The 21,953-nt window shown below is 39.5% G+C and overlaps 1 protein-coding gene across 1 annotated transcript in view; it reads left to right on the top strand.

The window, feature by feature from the left end:
- The window catches only part of C3H16orf52 (chromosome 3 C16orf52 homolog), a 68,284-nt gene that overhangs the window by 1,106 nt on the left and 45,225 nt on the right, over positions 1-21,953 (top strand). The window lies entirely within an intron of this gene.

The following is a 21,953-nucleotide window of genomic DNA, read 5'->3' as shown; positions in this document are numbered from 1 at the left end:
TGCTGTGACACCACAGAGCTCTGTCGGCAGCAGCACCCTCCGGAAAGGGTAGACATCTTTCTGAAGGGTATCCCAGGTGAATGCCCTTGCAGGATTTTTCTCAGCTTGGGCCACCACCCCTACCACACACACACGCAAAATCACTCGCTCACTCACACTCAGACCTATGAGACCAAACCTTTAATTAATGTAACAGCTGCCAGGAGAGCTGATGGGAATACAGGCACGAGCCTGTTTTCTAACTGCTTGTTCGGTGCAGGTGAAGGGAATAATGGGGGTGGGGAATGTCAGGCTCCCTCCGTGAATAATTTGTTGTAAGAATGTGTATCACTGTGCTGTCAAACTTCTTAAGTATTACTTGTGGGTCTGTATTTATCCTGCAATATTTTTAGCTCCTGAAAAAAACTGTGGCTGGGACATTTGTTGCTTCCTCCTCCGTCTCTCCCCCATCTAGACCTAGTAACACAAAATCATACTGTCAGATTTACTGGTTATTAAAATAACACTCTAAAAAATTCTCCTTTCCTTGCCGATGTAGTCTTAGCAAGAGCTCTTAATTGCAAGGCATATATGACTATTATATAGCCCTATGGAGGTGTTAGCTGATGCTAGAGTGGTAATATTGCAATATATAAATGTATCAAATAGACACTTTGTACACCCTAAACATACACAGTGTTATATGTTATATGTCAATTCTATCTCAACTTTTTTAAACTGTAAAACATAAAATACGTGATGTCACTGTTGCTACTGGTTTGCAGTTAATAAGTGTGATGTGCAGTTCTTGACCTGTTGTTTTCATCCTGATTATATGTGCAGGGGCTCCTTTTATAACTTTCTCTGGGACTTTACATACTTAGGGACAAAGAGATTTCACTGTTCGAGCAGATCCTTTCTGTAAGGAAGTTTCAAGTGGAATCCCAACTTAACGAACTAGACGAAATGCCCATGGGAAAGATACAGTTGGGAGAGGGAAGAGAGAGTTAAGGAATAGCATAACATTCCTGGGAAGATATGTATTTGAAAGAAAGCACACAGAGGATGAATACGGCTCCTTCAAATTTGGCAAAGTCATCAGCCCTGAGTTGCCTCAGTGATGAGAGGGACAGAAGCTCAGGGTTTGAAAGAAGTAGAAACTGTTTGAAATAAATAAATAGTTGCAAGAGAAAGCATGCCAACCAGAGACATAGGATTAGCTAGCAGCATGGAAACCTCTTTGAAGTCGGCTGTCAACATACAGTGTAATAACCCGTCTGTTTTGGTGACCTTGTCTGGTAGTGGCTCAGCTACTTTGGCACCAGTGTGTGGTGAAAGCCGATAGAAGGCTTTATTCAGAGTTGGGATTTGCTAGATACGTGCAGCAAAATGATAGAGGAACAAAGGTGTTTGGGGCGTTGGTCAAAACGTTGTAATGATGGCTTATGAAATCTCAGCTGGGTAAGGGGTAAAAGTGAAAAAGAAAGGAGCTGATGTATTATTGGTCATTGAATAGTAGATGGTATATGGTCAATGGAATAGCGAACCTGGACCCAATAGAGTTGAAGACTTGACTGGGAGTGATTGATTCAGCAAACTGGAAGGACAAGGGATTATGGGCACAAAGTCCAGAGGGTGACAGTGGTGATGTGTGGCAGAAGTGGGATAGAAGTGATATTTTTTTTTCCCTAACAGTTTCCTTTGCCGTCTCAAAAGAGGAATAAGAAGAGATAGTAAGGGAGTTCCCTCTGTGGCACAGCAGGTTAAGGATCTGGTGTTGCCACAGCTGTGGTACAGGTTGCAGCTGCAGCTCGGATTCACTCCCTAGCCTAGGAACTTCCATGTGCCACAGGTGCGGTCAAAAACAGAAAAAGAGTGTGTGTGATAGTAAGAACAGTAGGACATTTTTCAAAATCATATCTAACCTATATTTCTTATGGTTAAATGTCAGACATTAAGCCCCCAAAACTTAAAATGAGTGAGATAGTATGCATTTTTGTTCACTCTTGTGCTTTTTTGCACTGTGATAAGATGCACCTGAATTTTGCCTAGTGTTAGAGGTTGTATGCTAACTGTACACTTTTACCTGATCATGCAGATCTGGTCTTGAGTTTAAAAAAAAAAAAAAATCAGTGCAGTTTCAGCTTCTAAATCAGAGAAACGTTTACAGGAAGTAAGATCTCAGAGGTGACAGGACTAGCTTTATGCTAAGATTTGCATAAAAGTGACTTAACCTGTGCGGGTTTGATTCCTGGCCTTGCTCAGTGGGTTAAGTATCTAGTGTTGCTGTGAGCTGTGGTGTATGTTGCAGATGCCGCTCGGATCCTGTGTGGTATGGCTGTGGTGTAGGCCAGCAGCTACAGTTCCGACTGGACCCGTAGCCTGGTAACCTCCATATGCCACAGTGCAGCCCTTAAAAAAAAAAAAAAAAAAAAGACTTAACCTGGCAGCAAAAAGTCAATGTGTTGGTTCCCTTTGGTGCTTTATACATAAGAATCTTGATTGTGATGTTTTCACTGCAGTTTTTTAAATGGACAAAATATATTTTGAAAGTAGAACTCCTGAAGCTGAAAGGTTCTGCAGAATGTTGTTTGAAAACCACTGCAGTAAACTAGTAAGGGAAAGTTTAAGGTTTCAAATCTAAACTTTATCACTTAACCAACTCTGTGACTTTGGGCAAGTTCCTGAGTGGCTATTGTGATGATTGAGTTAATCCATGTAAAACATTTAGAATAGCTCCTGATACGTAGTAAGTGCTCAATAAACATTAGATATCATTGTATTGCTCTTCTGGTTTACAACAGGTCTCAGCATCCCAGTTTTCAAAGCTCAGAACCTATTACTGTGAGAACTGACCTATTTTCTTTATTAGATGTTCTTAGAAATAAGGAAACATCAAGAATAATATAGTCAGGCTTAGCACAAGTCAAATAAATTTGTCTTCCCTCTTGGCTTTGGACTTCTCTATCATTGTCCCTCCTCTTTCAGGCTCTCATCTGCATATTCTAGTCTCTCTACTCACCTTCAACTTGATCTGCCACAAAAGGCAATGAAATATCCACAAACAAATGACTGAGTAGAATAACTTCCTAAAATCTTAAATAATAAACTGTATTACTGTAAGATTATGGACCATGCTTCATACTGGCAGTTCTTTGTTTTTTATAGTAGTGGCCCAAATACAGAGAATGTATGCTCCTTTCATTTTCAACTATGTATGATAGCTTTTCCTGAGTTTGTTCTGATAGCTCGTGGATTATGCATAGACTTCTAAAGATACAATGAAACAGAAATAGATAACATATGTTTGGGGAAACTATATGAAGAATAGTTACGGTAGTAAGGCCCTTACTGTTTCTGTTAGTGGTATTAACATTCTTTTAATGGTAAATGAATATAATGGCAAAATTACATTAATTATGCTATGCTGGTGTCAAATTTCTGCTGGTTATTGGAACTCAACCCCCAAACAGTATCTTTCATTTGATGTAGTGCAAGCACTTGGCATCTGTGACTTGATTTGATTCCTTAGCCTTTTTATATTTGGCCAATGCAAAATGGTCATTTCTACATTTCCCCCCACATGTCAATGCTTTGTACATGAGATTTGTCTGTTTTGGGTTTTTTTTTTTAAGGGCCCCACCTGCAGCATATGGAAGTTCCCAAGCTAGTTGCTGCAGCTGCCGGCCGCAGCAACACCAGATCCAAGGCACATCTGAGACCTACACCGCAGCTCACTGCAACACTAGTTCCTTAACCCACTGAGTGAGGCCAGGGATCGAACCCCCATCCTCATGATTACTGGTCGGGTTCATTATTGCTGAGGCACAAAGGGAACTCCTGTACATGAGATCTGAGTTTCAGTGTTGAAGAGTCTCCCTACAAGAAAACTCTTATTGGGGTTCCTATTGTGGCTTAGCAGGTTAAGGACTAGACATTGTCTATGCGAGGATGCAGGTTCAACTCCTGGCCTGGCTCAGTGGGTTACAGATCAGGTGTTGCTGTGAGCTTTGGAGTAGGTCTCAGATGCAGCGTCTTCATGGATACCGTTGGGTTCTATACCGCTGAACCACAGTGGGAGCTCCCTGGATCCCTTTATTGAGGCATCATCCCCTTTACAGCAAGGATTTCAGCGACTATTTGGGATTATACCATCCTAAATCATCCTAGATGGATTGACTTAACGTTCTTTATGAAGATTTCTAAATGTTTCCCCAGAAATCTCTTCTAGCACGTGAAGGAACTTAAACTTTTTCCTTATGTCTAATCAAAATTTTTCTCTCTAAAATTAGTTGTTACATTCACATTGTAGTCTGTCATAGTGTATTTATTCCTGAAAATATTTTCATTCTTCTTTTGAAAATTGTTTAGATTGGATGTTAAGCGTGTTTAAGGAGTCTCAATAACAGCTGCCTCCCAACTTTGAACTAATTGAGAAAAAGAATAAGATAATTAGGAGCCAAAATATTACTTATTACTGAGAGAGAAGATATTGGAGAAGGTGCCTTCTGTGCTTGGACAAGCATCTTCCTCACACTGGGCCTCAAAATTGAGCAGACCTAACTGTCCAGTTCCAGGCAGGACCTGCCCTATAAGACTTAACTGCATGAAAGAGCAGAAGAAATGAGTGCTCCCTTTAAGCAGCTTGCTCCCAAGGGCAAAATGTTGGATCACTTATGCCCAGGTTTGTGTCCTAAATTACCAGTCAAATAATTTATAAATTTACCAGTGAGGGAGACAGAGATAAACTAAGATATTCTAACAGCTGAACCCCCCCCCCCCAGTAAAAACACCAGAAATGGGGAGAAAGCCTTACCTGGTTGAAACCCAGGAGATGGCTGACATTTTGTGAAGGAGAGTTTTCTTTTTCCTCAGCAACAAAGACTGGCAGGCAGATGCTTGGGGAAATGAAAGACCTGAGTGGGGAGTGAGGTTCATTTCCCATCCTGTTACCCACTACCCTCGCCACAGGAAATCCTGGTAAGCCTCAGATAGGGGACTGTGGGTTTGACATCCGTCGCAGAAGAGTTCAAGGTCTTTAGGCAGATCCTGGCCTACAAGTCAGGAGTCTTTGGTTTAAAACATTAAAATTAGAAGCTTCCAGCGAACAAGGTCCTCGTGTGCAGCAAAGGGAACTATAATGATTTTCCTGTGATAAACCATAAGCGAAAAGAATATAAAAAAGAATTCGTGTGTGTATGTGTATATATGTACATAAGTCATTTTGCCATACAGAAATTAACATTGTAAATCAACTGTATTTCAATTAAAAATAACAAGCTTCCCAGACCTGTTTATGAAGTACTATAAAATTATTAAATAATAAGCCCTTTCTCTGGAACTGTGACAACGTCAGTAATCACACAATTGGCTTGGTGTGAAGGAGCTCTCTGACATCAGTTGTTAAACAGACTTAATCTAAAACTTTATTGATCATTTTGGACATGACTTGTAGAGAAGGACAGAACTGGGTTACCTAAGAGGGCAAAAATCTTGAGATTGTGCTCTCCTTTAAAAAGTAGTAATGAAATGTCTTAAATGGCTTTTTGAGTCTTTTTCCAGTAAATTTCTTTTTAAAACAGCTTTATTGAGATAGAATTCACATACCCATAAAGTTCACCCATTTAAAATGTACAATGCAGTGATACAAAATTTTTTTTCCTTGTTTTTTAAAAGAGTAATATTATCAGTATTATTTGTTTCATCATATCAAATAAGAAATTCGAATAAAAATTCAAAGACCAGTCTTTTTATAGTGTTCCCAGGTCATACTTGAAGTTGGAAATAATTTATGATATTGTGGATTTCCCAGCATAGGTCAGGTTTTCCAACATGAGATTAGATTTGCTTAACAAAGCATTTATTTCCTTTACAACCTTAGTTCCGAAAGGCCTCTCTTTTTACCATTATCAGCAGAGATGTAGCCACTTCAGGATGAGGAGTGTGAGCTAGTTGGCCTAAAAGTTTTGGAGAAGGGGAATTGAGGACCAAGAACATGGCAGAAGCCGTGAGAGAATGGAAATAGCTGAAAGGAAGGAAATTTTGAAAAAGGTATTACAGAGTGATGACTGCCATTGCATGTAGTAGACTGACCGGCCTTGTCAAATTCTTCATAGCTTGGCTACCTGAGCCCTTTTCAAAGCTGGCATAGTAACAGTCGCACATATCAGTCCTCCACTGTTCCGCCTAGTGTGCTTGTTAAACCCTTCCTGGTAAATATTGAGTTTGTATTGGAGTTGCAGTGTCGTAAAATGGTCCTGTAGGATTTGAGGTAGACATCTAGATTTGATTCTTGAATTCCCTTTTTGTGAGCTTTATGATTTTGGGGCATGTAATTTGATTTCTCAGCTGTAAAATGGGGATGATATATTCATCTCAAAGGATGGTTGTGAGGAAATAAAATATGGCACATGGTCTAATACCTAGCAAATGCTCAAATGTTAGTTATTATTATCTGAAAGATCAAAACATCTGAATTTAAAAATATTTCCCTTTCGGGAGTTCCTGTCGTGGTGCAGCAGAAACGAATCCCACTAGGAACCATGAGGTTTGGGGTTCGATCCCTGGCCTCGCTCAGTGGCTTAAAGATCCAGCGTTGCTGTGAGCTGTGGTGTAGGTCACAGATGCGGCTCGGATCTCGAGTTGCTGTGGCTCAGGCATAGGCCGGCAGCAACAGCTCTGATTAGACCCCTAGCCTCCATATGCCGCAGGTGCGGCTCCCCCCAAAAGAGAAAAAAATATAAATAAAAATATTTCCCTTACGTATTCTGTTTTGTTTGTATCTTGCCTTGTTCTAAAAAGATTTAAGGCAACATGGTGTGTCTGCATTGAATGTTTCTGAAACGCAGTTTGGGGTCTCTGGGAAGACTGTGAAGTCCGTTGTAGTGATGATAATAAACTTGATGGCATACATGTAAGTACCAAAACTAAGGAATGCATTGGGTTTATGTTTCTGGAACAGACTGAACAGGTCTTTCTAAGTGAAAAGCAACCCAGCATGGTGGAAAGGGCACACAGGTTTTGGAGTCAAACCAACATAGAGTCAGATCCCAGTCCCACTATTTGCTGGCCATGTAATTGATCTGAGACAAGTTGTAGCTGAGGCTTTTTTAATTGGTAAAAATTGTATCATTCAGTCTTGGTTGATAACCTCTTGCAGCCCTTCCAGTTGGTATGCAGATTCATACCCCACGTTTCTCTTCTCCTCTAGGTTAAAGAGTAATAATTTGCAGTGAATTGTGAGAATCACTTAGATCAGAAGTTATTTTTAAAAGAATATAGTGGGCTATAAATCCTTAAAGATGGAGTATGGAGAGTCAGCTAGTCTCACCTCAAAGACTGAAAATAACTTTGAATTGCATGAGATAGTTGGTTCTTAATAGAAACCTGGCAAAGAGTATAACTGAAAATTTAGATTTTGTTTATAGAATGAAATTTCTTCAAGCTGTCATTATCTTCTAGCAGTGCAACTGTGAGTTTTTGTTTTTGTTTTCCATATCCCATTGCAACGCATACTTAAGCAGTGGGCCATATTACATAATTTTATAGGAGAAATTTAGATATGTACTAAAGTATTGCTGTTGACGAAAGTGTTATTATTGAATTATAAATAAGAGCTTAATCATGCAACTTGAATGGATAATGGTTTATGTCATAACCTCGTTTTATATCCTTTAAATAACCCAAGAAATTAAGTTTTACAGTGACAGCAATGACATATTATAGGTATACATTTCATATTTATAGCTTTATTTATGACGATATATGCAAACATTGCATTCTGTTTTTTTGGTTATTAAAATGTTTTATTTTCTAGCGCTGAAGTTACACATTTTTTCCCAAGTATTTTTTAGAATTCTTTGCCCAACTGGCAGATACCTGCTAAAAAGTGTAATTCTTACAAAAACTGGTCCATTGATAACAAAAGATTGGGTGTAGTGGTTACATTATTTTATTCTTTATTGACTATAGACTGATGAAAAGTAATATTCAGCAAAGATATAGTTGAAATACTAGAGAGGTTAGATAAAAGCCATGAGGAAGTCTAAGGATCTTTGAAAATCAGTGTACGTAAAGTAAATATGTGGATCAAATCACTCTTCAATAATATAGCTCTGAAACTTTGCTATATAATCTCTCGTTTGCTGTTAATTAGAGAGAGAGGAGAATCCTTACCAAATATGCCAAGTAGAACTCTATAGTCCTTTGGGATTTATTGCTTTAGCACTGACAAAATAAAAAAGCAGGGAGTTCCCGTCGTGGCGCAGTGGTTAACGAATCCGACTAGGAACCATGAGGTTGCGGGTTCGGTCCCTGCCCTTGCTCAGTGGGTTAACCATCCGGCGTTGCCATGAGCTGTGGTGTAGGTTGCAGACGAGGCTCGGATCCCGCGTTGCTGTGGCTCTGGCGTAGGCTAGTGGCTACAGCTCCGATTCGACCCCTAGCCTGGGAACCTCCATATGCTGCGGGAGCGGCCCAAGAAATAGCAAAAAGACCAAAAAAATTAAAAAATAAAAAAGCATATGGAATTGGGTGTTGCTGTCAATGATATTTACATGTATTTATGAGTATATACTAACCAGCACATAAAGTTTGCTTACATGAAGTTTCAGTGTATGATTGAATTCAGCTTTGAAAGCAAACTGACATTTCTTTGAATGGCTATTTTTTTTTGTTTGTTTGTTTAAATAGGAAAAGACTACACTTTTTAGTGTGTCTCTTTATATCAGCCTTGCTATAAATAAAAGGTCACATTTGGCATTTTGACACTTGCTATTGTGTATATTGAGCAAACAGGCAGCTGTTGACTTTTAATATAGATCTTTTCAACCAGTGACCATATACTGCTATCGTTAGAGATTTTTAAAGAGTAAAGACAATGTAGTTGGTTGGGTCAAGTGAAAAAGTTGGAGAGAAGAATTTCACTAGGCCTTCCCATTTGTGGTGTATTCACAGCAAGTCGTGGGACATTATTGGGTCTGCTTTCAGCTGTAATAATAGAGATTTTTTTCAAAAGTAGATAGGAAATATTCATGTTAAGGCAAAGATCTTCACAGGCCATTTCATTTATTAAGTGCCATCCATTTTAATAAAATAAGTGATTAATTTATTCTGAGTAGTCCTTATATCTTTCCATAGGTGTTTTTTATACCACTGTACTTTATTCTAGATAGTCTCACAACAAGTGCTTATTGGGTATTTGTGATTTATAAGGAACTATACTAACTATTCTGAGGAATTGCATTTAAGCAAATGAGGAACCTATACTGTGTTTGAAATAAGTGTCACATATGTGATCAAATGACTTTCTGCCCAGGTGGTTAAGGAGGAGATGGAATTTGAGCTTAACACATAATGCACTTAATGATGAGTTTTTATATAATTATGGAGACGGGCAGTGTTTGAAAATGGAATGGCGTGAGTAAATATAGGGAAGGCAGGGAAATTTCCATTTCAGTCCATTTCTACACATCGCTGCTAAATTTATCTTTCTAAAGAATAAGTATAGTAATAATAGCAAATACTTACATAGCATGTACTTTATGATAGATACTTTTCTAGGCACTTTACACGCATGAACATGTATCACTTTACATGTGATTTAAACCTCACAACATCCCTGTCTAATTGCTATTCTTAGCCCCACAAAGATATGGAGAAATCAAGTAACTTGCCCAAGGTCACACAGCTGGTAAGTGGAAAAGCTGAGATTTGAATCCAGGATCTCTAGCTCCAGAGTCCTGGCTCTTAACCACTGCATGTACTTGAACCAGGAACCTTCAGTGACTCCTCTTCATCTTCCGTAGCACAAAAGGCACTCAAGGATCTTCGCAATATGGCTCTTGCTCACCTGTCCACCCTCAGATCCTACTTTCCTTCAGTGAATCTAAGCTCCATCCCCTCTGTGTTACTTTCTGTTTCCTAAATACAAAATCATATTCTCATCTTTAAATCTTTCCTTATGTTTATTCTCAGCCTGAAATGCCCTCTCAACTCTTTGCAGTTCCTGTCTCATCAGTGTCCTCCCCATCTTCCGAGTGTATTTCAACAGCTCTCTTCGTGAAAATCTTTATTTATTTATTTCTTAGGGCCGCACCTGCAGCATGTGGAAGGTCCCAGGCTAGGGGTCGAATTGGAGCTGCAACTGCTGGCCTACACCACAGCCACAGCAACGCCAGATCTGAGCTGCGTCTTCGACTTACACCACAGCTCACAGTAACACCGGATCCTTAACCTACTGAGCGAGGCCAGGGATCGAACCTGTGTCCTCATGGGTACTAGTCAGATTTGTTCCTGCTGAGTCACGACAGGAACTCCATGAAAACCTCTATTAATCCCCTGCCTTCCATGAGTGTTCCCTCCTTGGTAATACTTTGCCTGTTTTTATCGGTAGCATATCTGTATCATAGTTTTTGTGTTACTTGCCTTCTTTCCTAATGCAGATTTTTAAAGTTCCTTAAGATCTGGGCATAAAGTTTATTGACCTCCATACCTTAGATAGCACTCACTCCAAGCTTGCACATGGCAGGAAAGAGGAAGTAATACTAAGATTTTGAACCTGGAGTAGGGAATAGAATTGGCAACTATGGGGAGAGAGCTGACTTGTGGGCAAAAGTGATGAGTTTGGTTTAGATGTTATGTTTGAAGTGAGAGTAGAATATCCAAGCAGAAAGGGACGAGAGCTGAGAAGAGAGGATGCTTTGGCATTCCCAGTCATCGTATCTCACGTTCACAAGTATGATAGTTATATTGTTATATATATCAAATTATTGTTCAGTAGTTGCATATCCATAGAATTCATTCTTAATTTTTTGGACAGGTTATCAGATGGTTTTTATTTTGAAAAGTAAGGTTCAGCTTCCATCTAGTTATTCCCAACTTTGAAAAAATATTATTAGATGAAAGTTAATTTCTAGGTTGACCGGTTGATTTTCTGGGTCAATACAGAAATTAGATTCCTCGGCTAGCCTGTAAGACCATGTTGTAACTAAAACCTTTAATTATGCATCTAAAAAATAGTATAAAGCAATGCAATTGCATTACTAATAAGTCGTTTTTTAAAAGTTTAATAAGAATGGTGGCTTATTTCTTTGAGCCTTTAATTTGTCAATTTGACTTTAAAGCATATGACGCTTCTTCTGGGTGCTTCACTGAGATTCTTCTTAAACTTTTCAACAGTACTTTGGGTCACTTTTTTATTTACAGATTGCCCTGTCAGGGGAAGAAAAAGAGGATTTGCAGAAAATGCGTGTTTAAAAGATTTCCTGAGGCGGAGTTCCCGTCATGGCTCAGTGTTTAACAAATCTGACTAGCATCCATGAGGACACGGGTTCAATCGCTGGCCTCGCTCAGTGGGTTCAGGATCTGGCGCTGCTGTGAGCTGTGGTATAGATGGCAGAGATGTGGCTTGGATCCCGAGTTGCTGTGGCTGTGGTGTAAGCAGCAGCTACAGCTCTGATTGGACCCCTAAGCCTGGGACCTTCCATATGCTGTGGGTGCAGCTCTAAAAAGACCAAAAAAAAAAAAAAAAAAAAAGATTTCCTGAGGTGGAATAACGTGAGATAGAGTTTAACGCAGTGGAGGTGAGGAAAGGGTATATGAGGGCAGGAATGTGCCTGAGTGTGTGTGGTGTGTGATGGTGAGGAGCGGACGTGGGGGAGATGAGGAACTTGGGGTGCATAAATGATCTCTTCCCGAGGAAGCAAGGTGATAGAGAATTGGCTGGATCCCGTGTTCCTCATTCAACCCCCATGGGAGGGGCCATCAGTCCTGGCTCGTAGGGTTCCTCTTTGTTGAGGGGCCCTTTGGCTGGCTGGAGCAAAGAGGAAAACTGTTTTATATGCCAGTTGGGGTATGAAATGGTACAAATTAAGTATTTTTAACTTGAAGAGTACCTTTATTGAAACTTAGCTTCCAATTCAGGCTTTGCTGTAGGTATTTCGTTTGTGCTTGAAAAATCACCTAAATGTTTATTCTTTACTTCCCCCAGCTGAAAAATAGTTCTGTGTTCCTCCTTCACCCTCATGCGTCTCATCTCTTGGTTTAAAATAAAAGTGGGTATATATGATATGTTGAAATCCTAGAAAATTGTTTTATTAGGAAAGTTAGAGTGAAAGGAGCGTGGGGGTGAAGGCCCAGAGCTCAGTTCAGATTTTGGCTCTGCCATTTACCAGTGTTGCTTGGCTTCTGAACTTTTGTTTCCTCATCTCTAAATGAGGATGATACCTCTTACCTTCATGGTAACTGTAAGAATCAGAGTTAATATACCTGAAACACCTGCCTCAGAACAGCTGCCTATGCTAGTTAGTTCTTGTTGTTGTTAAACAGCTAAATAGATTGATCTCTTATCACACTGGGATATATAAAATATAACACTGCAATTGATGACCCATCATATAGTCACCAAAAGCAATCCGATTTTTTTTTTAAACTAGAATAATATCACTCTGTTGAACCTGGTTGCCTGTATCATTTTTCACAGACACACTGCGCCAGGCCTCTGATACTTAACCTGGATTACTGCCTTCTTCCTTCTACCTTAGTGCACTAAGAGAAAATAGTACCAGGCAGCCTATTCAAATGTTATATATTCAAGTTCTGTTCTGCATATCAGAGGTTAACGTGTATTGGGGGATTTTCTAGTAACGATGACAGGTGATTCTAAACCACTAACATTCTGCCAACCTTCTTACTGTAGCTCACGTTGGCTCTGTAGGTTATGGATGTAGTCAGTGGCCCTAGAGTGCATTTCCTGCAACTGGGTAAATACGTAAACCATGATCCTGATCTCGTTGGTTGATGTCAGTAACCAAGTGTAAAGCCTTCTGAAAGTAAGGGTGATTAATGATCACAGTTAGCCTATGAGGTAGTTTGTTGTAGTCTTATTCCTTTGCTTATTTTGAGACATAAAATGAGAAATCTTTGTTATGCTGTAGATAAAATAATTAGGAGTTAAAAAAAAAATTTTTTTTTTCTTTTTTGCCATTTCTTGGGCCGCTCTCGTGACATATGGAGGTTCCCAGGCTAGGGGTCAAATCCAAGCTGTAGCCACCGTCCTACACCAGAGCCACAGCAATGCGGGGATCCATGCTGCGTCTGCGACCTACACCACAGCTCACAGCAACGCCAAATCCTTAACCCACTGAACAAGGCCAGGGATTGAACCCGCAACCTCATGAGGAGTTAAAATTTTTAAAATCATTAATCACTTAAAGAACTGTAGAATGAATCTTATTTAAAACAAATAAAGACAGTTATGTTAGGGAGGTCCCTGGTGGTCTAGTGGTTAGGATTCATTGCTTTCACCACTGCAGCCCAGGTTCAACCCCTGGTCTGGGAATTGAGATCCTACATCAGGCCGCTGCACACCATGGCCAAGGTTTACCAAAAAAAAAAAAAAAAAAAAAAGACGACAATCATGTTAGATCACTTTTAGGACTCCCATTTGAAGTAAGATTTAGTGGGTTAGGATCATCCAAGCTCTAGTATATTAAAGTGTAGCTGATGCAGACTTAATCCCCATAGCTTTAGAGGACTCTTTCTAGTATCTGCTTACTAACCATCCAGTAGGTAGCTATCATCCACTAACCATTTTGGAATCATACCAGTAGCTGGTAAGATGTCTGCTTTAAGTGAATCACCCTGTATTTAAGATTTGATTAATGTTATTGTGAAAGTCTTCACAGTGTTCAGGGAGGTTTCTATTTCTTAGTTTCTTGTTGTTTTTGCCTCTATGAGTTGCTGGCCAGTGCATTAGCCTAGAGTTAACTAAAAGATTGTATCTCTTTATACATCACCTCCTACTGCCTTCTGTCCTGCCTCTTTAGGAGCCTATTGTGACAAATCCCCAACTTGACCCTTTAAGCAGATCACACCCAGGTGAAAAAGTCTGGGTTGCCAATGTCTTCCGCCATCCTAAGTGGTCAGGGCATTGTTGCAGTTCCCACTGACTTTTCTTGTGTCGCCTTGGATACACCCATAGCCCTCTCCTGTGGTTGAGGTCTGCTGTATCTCTGAGCTTGGAGTTTGACTGAGTTTTTTTTTAAGGAGAATCCATCCATTTCTCTAATGAGAAAGAGGTCTTTCGACTATATTATTAGAGGCTACATAGGCACTTAATTCCTTTCTGTGAACTTGTCCTTTTATACATTCCAGAAATTCTTTAGTGATTTTGCTTTGTTGTTGACATTTTCCCATGCTCTTATAGAATTTTTAAAAATATATATTGCTTAGGTCATTTCAGTGGGATTTGGAGAAAGAAGGAGAGCAAATTGACTCATCTCCCAAAAGTGTTTAGTAAACATTAATTCAATGAGAGAAATCAAGAGTTAGTCCCTATTTGCTGATTATCTTTTCAATTTTTATTAGTACTGGGACAATTCACAGTGAACTGTGTGTGACTGGGTCGCTTTGCTATACAATAGAAATTGAAGAGACATTGTAAATCAACTGTAATATAAAAAACAGTGAAAAAATAACAGAAAAGTTATGCTACAGTAATTTTACTTAGTCACACTTTTTTTCTAGGTAAGCCAGAAATGGTTTAAATTTTGTCCCCATATGGCAAGAACATGTGTTTGGTTGGAATGCAGGAGAGACTATAGATAAGTGGCTAATAACACAGACTCTGGAGTCTGGATTTAAATTCTACCTACGTTGGAGTTCCCATCATGGCTCAGCAGAAAGGAATCTGACTAGTATCCATGGGGACGCAGGTTCAATCCCTGGCCTTGCTCAGTGGGTTAAGGATCCAGCGTTGCCGTGAGCTGTGGTATAGGTCGCAGACGCCGCTTGGATCCTGTGTTGCTGTGGCTCTGGTGTAGGCTGGTGGCTACAGCTCTGATTTGACCCCTCCATCGGCCACAGGTGCGGCCCTAAAAAGACCGAAAAGAAAAAAGAAAGAAAGAATTCACTTGCTTACAGCATAATCTTGGCCAACATACTTCAGAGGTCCGTTTGAAGATTAAAGCATTCATATATATAAAACACTTAAAGTGCTTGGCACATAGCACTGTGAAGTGTCAGCTAAAATTAACGGGCCTAACTTTTGAAGATTCCTTGCTATAATCTCTTCAGTAGCCATAAGCAGTTATCTTAAAATTGATCATAAATGCTGTGTGGTTTTAGGTTGTAGATGTACTGTCACCATTTTGGAACACAGGTTCCATGGACAAATGGCCAAAATTGTTACCTTATATAAAGAATAGTACCACTGTAAAGAAGTGGGAAGAGTAGGCTTTGCTTGAAGCATGAATATTTTGAATATTTTGTTTCACATATTCAAGGAAATAAGTTGGAAATGATGGCAGGAAAGCAGATCCCCAAATAGTGTATGATATCACTTATGTGTGGAATCTAAAAAAAAAAAAAAAAGATACAAAGGAGCTAATATACAAAACAGAAATAGACCACAGACATAGAAAACAAACTTACGGTTATCAAAGGGGAAAGAGGAGGAGAGAGATAAATTGGGAGTTGGAATTAGCATATACACACTACTATATATAAAATAGATAACCAACAAGACCTACTGTATAGCACAGGGAACTTTACTGAACATTTTATAATAACCTATAAGGGGAGAGAATCTTAAAAAAATGTATATGTTTGTATAACAAAACTTTGTTATATACCTGAAACTGAAATAACACAAAATTGTAAATGAACTATACTCAATTTTAAAAAAGTAAATCCTGGAGTTTCCACTGTGGTGCAGTGAGTTAAAAATCCATCTTCAGGAGTTCCCGTCGTGGCGCAGTGGTTAACGAATCCGACTGGGAACCATGAGGTTGCAGGTTCGGTCTCTGCCCTTGCTCAGTGGGTTAACGATCCCGCTTTCCGTGAGCTGTGGTGTAGGTTGCAGACGCGGCTCGGATCCCGCGTTGCTGTGGCTCTGGCGTAGGCCGGTGGCTACAGCTCCGATTCGACCCCTAGCCTGGGAACCTCCATATGCCGCGGGAGAGGCCCAAGAAATAGCAACAACAACAAAAAAGACAAAAGACCAAAAAAAAAAAAAAAAAAAAAATCCATCTTCAGGAGTTCCCGTCGTGGCGCAGTGGTTAACGAATCCGACTGGGAACCATGAGGTTGCGGGTTCGGTCCCTGCCCTTGCTCAGTGGGTTAACGATCTGGCGTTGCCGGGAGCTGTGGTGTAGGTTGCAGACGTGGCTCGGATCCCACGTTGCTGTGTCTCTGGTGTAGGCCAGTGGCTCAGCTCCGATTGGACCCCTAGCCTGGGAACCTCCATATGCCGCGGGAGCGGCCCAAAGAAATAGCAAAAAGACAAAAAAAAAAAAAAAAAAAATCCATCTTCAGCCACTCAAGTCACCGGCAAGGCACAGGTTCTATTCCTAGCCCCACACAGTGGGCTATAGCATAGGTTGCAGCTGCGGCTTGGATTCAGTCCCTGGCTGGGGAACTTCCATATGCTGCAGGTGCAACCATAAAATAAAATTAAAAAATGAAATAAAAAAAAGAATTTTAAAAGTTAAAAAAGTAAATTTTTTTTTTTTCGTCTTTGTGCTATTTATTGGGCCGCTCCTGTGGCATATGGAGGTTCCCAGGCTAGGGGTCCAATCGGAGCTGTAGCTGCCAGCCTACGCCAGAGCCACAGCAACGGGGGATCCGAGCCGCGTCTGCAACCTACACCACAGCTCACGGCAACGCCGGATCGTTAACCCACTGAGCAAGGGCAGGGACCGAACCCGCAACCTCATGGTTCCTATTGGATTCGTTAACCACTGCGCCATGATGGGAACTCCTAAAAAAGTAAATTCTTACATTGAATACAAATGAAAGCCTAATTGTCTATCAAATTGATAATGTAACTATCAAGAAAAAAAACAATTACCTTTTGCGCACAGTGCTCTGACTGTGCTCTGTTAATGAAATACAGCCTAAGGACAAAAAGAACAGCAAAGAAATATTGAACCTATAAGGTAGCAAACCCCCTATTGTAGCTCTTGACAAGAAATGTTATTCCCATCTTGCTGACGGAGAAGCATGTTTAGAGAGAGGAATGATTTGCCTGGCATTGTTTAATTAGATGACAGAGCTGTTGCTCTGCTCATTATATACCACACTGTTTTTGTATTTTTTGTAGCGTGCTCTTCAGATAAGTTCCTGGTTTCTTTAGTATATATGTATTTTTTCTGTTTTCTTTTCTTTTCTTTTTTTTTTTTTTTTCCTTTTTTGGCCACATCCTGGGTGTGCAGAGGTCCCAGGCTAGGAATAGAACCTGCACCACAGCCATACCGGAGCCACAGCAGTGACCTGAGCCATAGTACTGACAATGCTGGATCCTTAACTCACTGAGCCATCAGAGAAGTCCTACCTCCTTTTCTTGGCATGATCTGTAATATTAGTCAGAACCCTATTTTCAAGAGCTTCCTAACCTAGAAGTTGTAATTGAAAGCTGCATTCTTAAAAGACATTCATCTGTTTGTAATTTAAGGTATCTTATGGGGATTTTGTAGTGAGACATGTAGGGGGAAAGTGATAAAGAATGCAGTTGTTGGATCAGCATTTTTTTTCCATGAGAGATAGTAAAAACAAGTATTGCTTTATAAATGGTGATTTAAGTGATTCATTCATTAAAGAAGGCAAATAAAAATAGCAGTGAAACAAAGACATAATAACTAGTTGTTAAATGAACTCTATGTCCTTTGGAAAGGGGATGATTAAGGGAGAAAATATGTAAATATCTTGAAAACACAAGCTAACTATTTGCAGTTTTGCAGAATAAAAATGGTGGGAAGAATCAAACCGTACAAGAATTTAGTTGGATCTTGCTTAAAGTACTTTGCATCATAAATCTCCAAACTTATTTTTTAAATTACAGCATTAAAGGAACCTTTTTTTTTTTTTTTTTTTTGGCCATCCCTCAGCATGTGGAGTTCCTGGGTCAGAGATCAGATCTGAGCCACAGTTGCGATCTATGCCACAGCAGTGGCAATGCTGGATTCTTTTTTTCTTTTTTTTTTTTTTTTTTTTTGTCTTTTGTCTTTTTGGTTGTTGTTGTTGTTGTTGTTGCTATTTCTTGGGCCGCTCCCGTGGCATATGGAGGTTCCCAGGCTAGGGGTTGAATCGGAGCTGTAGCCACCGGCCTACGCCAGAGCCACAGCAACGCGGGATCCGAGCCACGTCTGCAACCTACACCACAGCTCACGGAAAGCCGGATGGTTAACCCACTGAGCAAGGGCAGGGACCGAACCCGCAACCTCATGGTTCCCAGTCGGATTCGTTAACCACTGCGCCATGACGGGAACTCCCATGCTGGATTCTTTAACCCACTGCCGGGCCAGGAATCAAGCCTGCCTCCTTGGTGCTACAAAGACACCGCTGATCCCGTAGCAACACTGGGGAGCTTCTAAAGAACCTCTTTTTTTTTTTTTTTTTTTCTGAAGTTAGCTGTTAGAACCTCTTCTTGAATTAGCAGAATCAAAACGTAATTTGTTCTATTTTTTTCATCTTTCCTAAATTATCTTTTTTTCACTTTTACCAAGAGTTTATTGATACAGAAATGCTAATGATATAAAAAGTGAAGAAACACAGGACATGCATGATATAAGATGATTCCAAACTTATTTTTTTTAAAAAAAGGAAAGAAGAATATATACATAAACATATAGCAAACAGAATAAAATAAAATATATTAAATCTTAACAGCAGTTTATCTCTGGGTAGCAGGATTATAAGTCGTTTTTATTTTACATTTCTTTATATTTTAGTTTCTTTTATTTCTTTCTTTATATTTCTCTGCCAGTTTTCTGCATGTTGCGTCTGAATTATCTTTAAAGTGCATGGCTTTAAGATGTTATTTTATATAATATACTAGAGAAACTGTCTGGAAGATCTAGGCCCAGAATTTCAATCCAGTATAAGTTTAAAAAGAAGTAAGGTTGGCAATCAGATTAAATTTTTTTAATTGCTTTTTATCAGGATTAAGAATGTAATATAGTGTTACAGTCTTTTATTAGATTAATGGAGTCTCTAAACACTTGGAGAAAATTGTTTTAGTATTTCCTGTTCACAGTTGTGTGTAGAGGATGTCCATTGTGGAAGCTGGGTTTATGGGACCTCCTTCTTGTTCCTGTGGCTTTAACTGGCTGGAAAAAACATGCAAGAAAAATTAAATTGTTCTACCAAACATTCCTAAATAGTAAACTGAGCATAGTCTCGAATCAGACCTGGTTCATATCCTAACTCCAGCTTTTTCTGGCTGGCACCTAGTCATTATTCAGCTCTCTCATTTATATTGTTTTGAGGATTAAATGAGCGTATGTAAAACACTTACTGATATCGTAACTAGAATTCAGTAAATGTCCAGAATATGGTGGCAGCTATTATTTATCTTTTCATCTTTTCCAGATTTATGAGTGATAGGGAAACAAAATTTATTATGAGCACCCTTTATTCTAATGTCAAGGATTCCAAGTAGAGGTTAGGACAAAACTAGATTTTTCTGAACCTCAAAACTTGAGATTCTATTTGGGAAGTGAGAAATAAAGCTGCCAAATATCTACTCTACTCATGTGGTAGCAAGAAAGTTGAATTTCTAATTTGTTTCCTGCCCCAAGCCCTTGCCTTCACTTCCTCTGTCTCAATATGAGAATTTCTGTACTCCTTTGGAGATTCTTGCCTGACTGAAACTACAGAGAAAAATCTCCAGGAATTTTAGTATGGCTAGCTAATCATAACTTTCTGGAAGATCATCTGGATGTAGTTTGTTTTTAAAGTCTATCATATTTTATGTCATTAAATTTCTATACTTCTAAATTGCTGATTTCACTTTTCCTAGGTTGTGCCTGTCTATTTCTCAGAACTGTATATTTTTTGTGCAGCAAATATAAAATATGTAGTTGACTGTCAGTAAGAATTATTATCAATTAAGCTACCAGAATTTTCCCTTATCTCAAGTTTTCTGAATGTAATCATTGCATCAAACACGTACATGCACATACATACAGGTGTAATTTTCCTTTATTGTGACTAAGTCGCTTTAAATAGTAGAAATTATGATACTGGTTAGATGTAATTATTTTGGCAATATCACGGATAAGCTGCTGGACCCTGGACTTTAAAGAGAGAATCCAAACATCTTACGCACATAATTCATTCTCTATAAATATCAGAAGGGCATTTTATTTATTTATTTATTTTGGTCTTTTTGCCTTTTCTAGGGCCACTCCCATGGCATATGGAGGATCCCAGGCTAGGGGTCCAATTCGGAGCTGTAGCCGCCAGCCTACACCACAGCCACAGCAACACCCATCTGAGCTGCGTCTGTGACCTACAGCGCAGCTCATGGCAACGCCGGATCCCCAACCTACTGAGCAAGGCCAGGGATCGAACCCGCAACCTCATGGTCCCTAGTCGGATTCATCAACCACTGAGCCATGACGGGAACTCCAGAAGGGCATTTTAAACTTATTTCCAAAACAGCTGTTTTTTTTAAGCTGAAGCTCTTTTTTTCAGGTGTATGGCATAGTGATTGAGTATTTTTACAGATTATGCTTCATAAAAAGTTATTGCAAGATAATGGCTATGATTCCCAGTGCTATACAGTATATCTATCCTTGTGGCTTGTCTGTTTTATACCTAGCAGTTTAATCCCATGCCCCTCATTTGTCCCTCCCCTCTTTCCTCTTCAATAAGGTGACCACCAGCTTGTTTTCTGTATCTGTGACTATCTCCTTTTTTAACTTAACCTTTTACATTCTGAAACTTTTTCTTTAAGAAATTGTTGTATATAATCTACTCAGTCATATTTCCTTTAATTTTTCTTTTTCTAAAATCTTATTTTTCCGAAGGTGATAAATTATAATGTTTAATGTTCTGCATTTACACCCGGCATTCGCTCACTACTACGTATGTAAACAAGTACATATGAACCGAGCATTGTTTCCATTACACTTTCTGCAGCGTTCGTATTTCTAAAAGCTATAAAAGACAGATTGTTTAATGTACATTCCCGTCATTTCACATATTTCCTAATTCAAAAGTACTCTTTCTCAAAACTGTCAGATCCATGTGTGATTCATAACATGAAACAGGGTGGCCTGTTGTTCTTTCTTAATTGAGTTGACATTTATAGTCTTCTAGCCTCATGGTCTGTCTGGGGAAAAATATCCAACATTTTAAAGTCATGTAATTTATCATAGATGTTATGATTGGAGAAAATTCTTCATTCTCCCTTCCAGTTTTAAAGCTTTTGCCTCCACTTTTATTGTGTCCCCAAAATGCAGTTTGGCAGTCAGTTGACTTGGAACTTTAGACCCTTAAATTTTCTGGACAGAAAATGCTGTTGCATTCTTAAAGGCTTTTAAGAATTATTTGGATCTCTCCTAGAAATTTCTAAAATACTGGATTGCTCACCAACTTCATACAAATAGTACTGTTAGGCTAAAAAGATCATTTTCTCAGTTTCCTTCCTCATAAATCCATTGTTTCTCTATCCAATCCCCAGATTCTGAAAATTGCCTAGCAAAATTGCTTATGAAGTCCATTCTTAAGTTGGAAGAAAGAAATCTATGCAAAGGGTGTCACCATGTTGTTTTAATTTTTTCTATTTATTTTATTTTATTTTTTATGTCTTTTTGCTACTTCTTTGGGCCGCTCCCACGGCATATGAAGGTTCCCAGGCTAGGGGTCTAATCGGAGCTGCAGCCACCAGCCCACGCCAGAGCCACAGCAACGCAGGATCCCAGCCGTGTCTGCAACCTACACCACAGCTCACGGCAATGCCGGATCGTCAACCCACTGAGCAAGGGCAGGGACCAAACCCACACCCTCATGGTTCCTAGTCGGATTTGTTAACCACTGCGCCACGACGGGAACTCCACCATGTTGTTTTAGACTCTAGATGGAATCTATTCTACCTTTACCCTGATTCAATTTTTTTTTCTTTTTTTTTTTTCTTCCCACTGCGCCCATAGCATGTGGAAGTTCCAGGCTAGGGATCAAAGCCTTGCCAT

This window comes from Sus scrofa, chromosome 3 (genome assembly GCF_000003025.6).
Source record: "Sus scrofa isolate TJ Tabasco breed Duroc chromosome 3, Sscrofa11.1, whole genome shotgun sequence".
Classification (NCBI taxonomy): domain Eukaryota; kingdom Metazoa; phylum Chordata; class Mammalia; order Artiodactyla; family Suidae; genus Sus; species Sus scrofa.
Note: the sequence above shows the minus strand (reverse complement) of the source record. Positions and strands in the feature narration are given on the sequence as shown.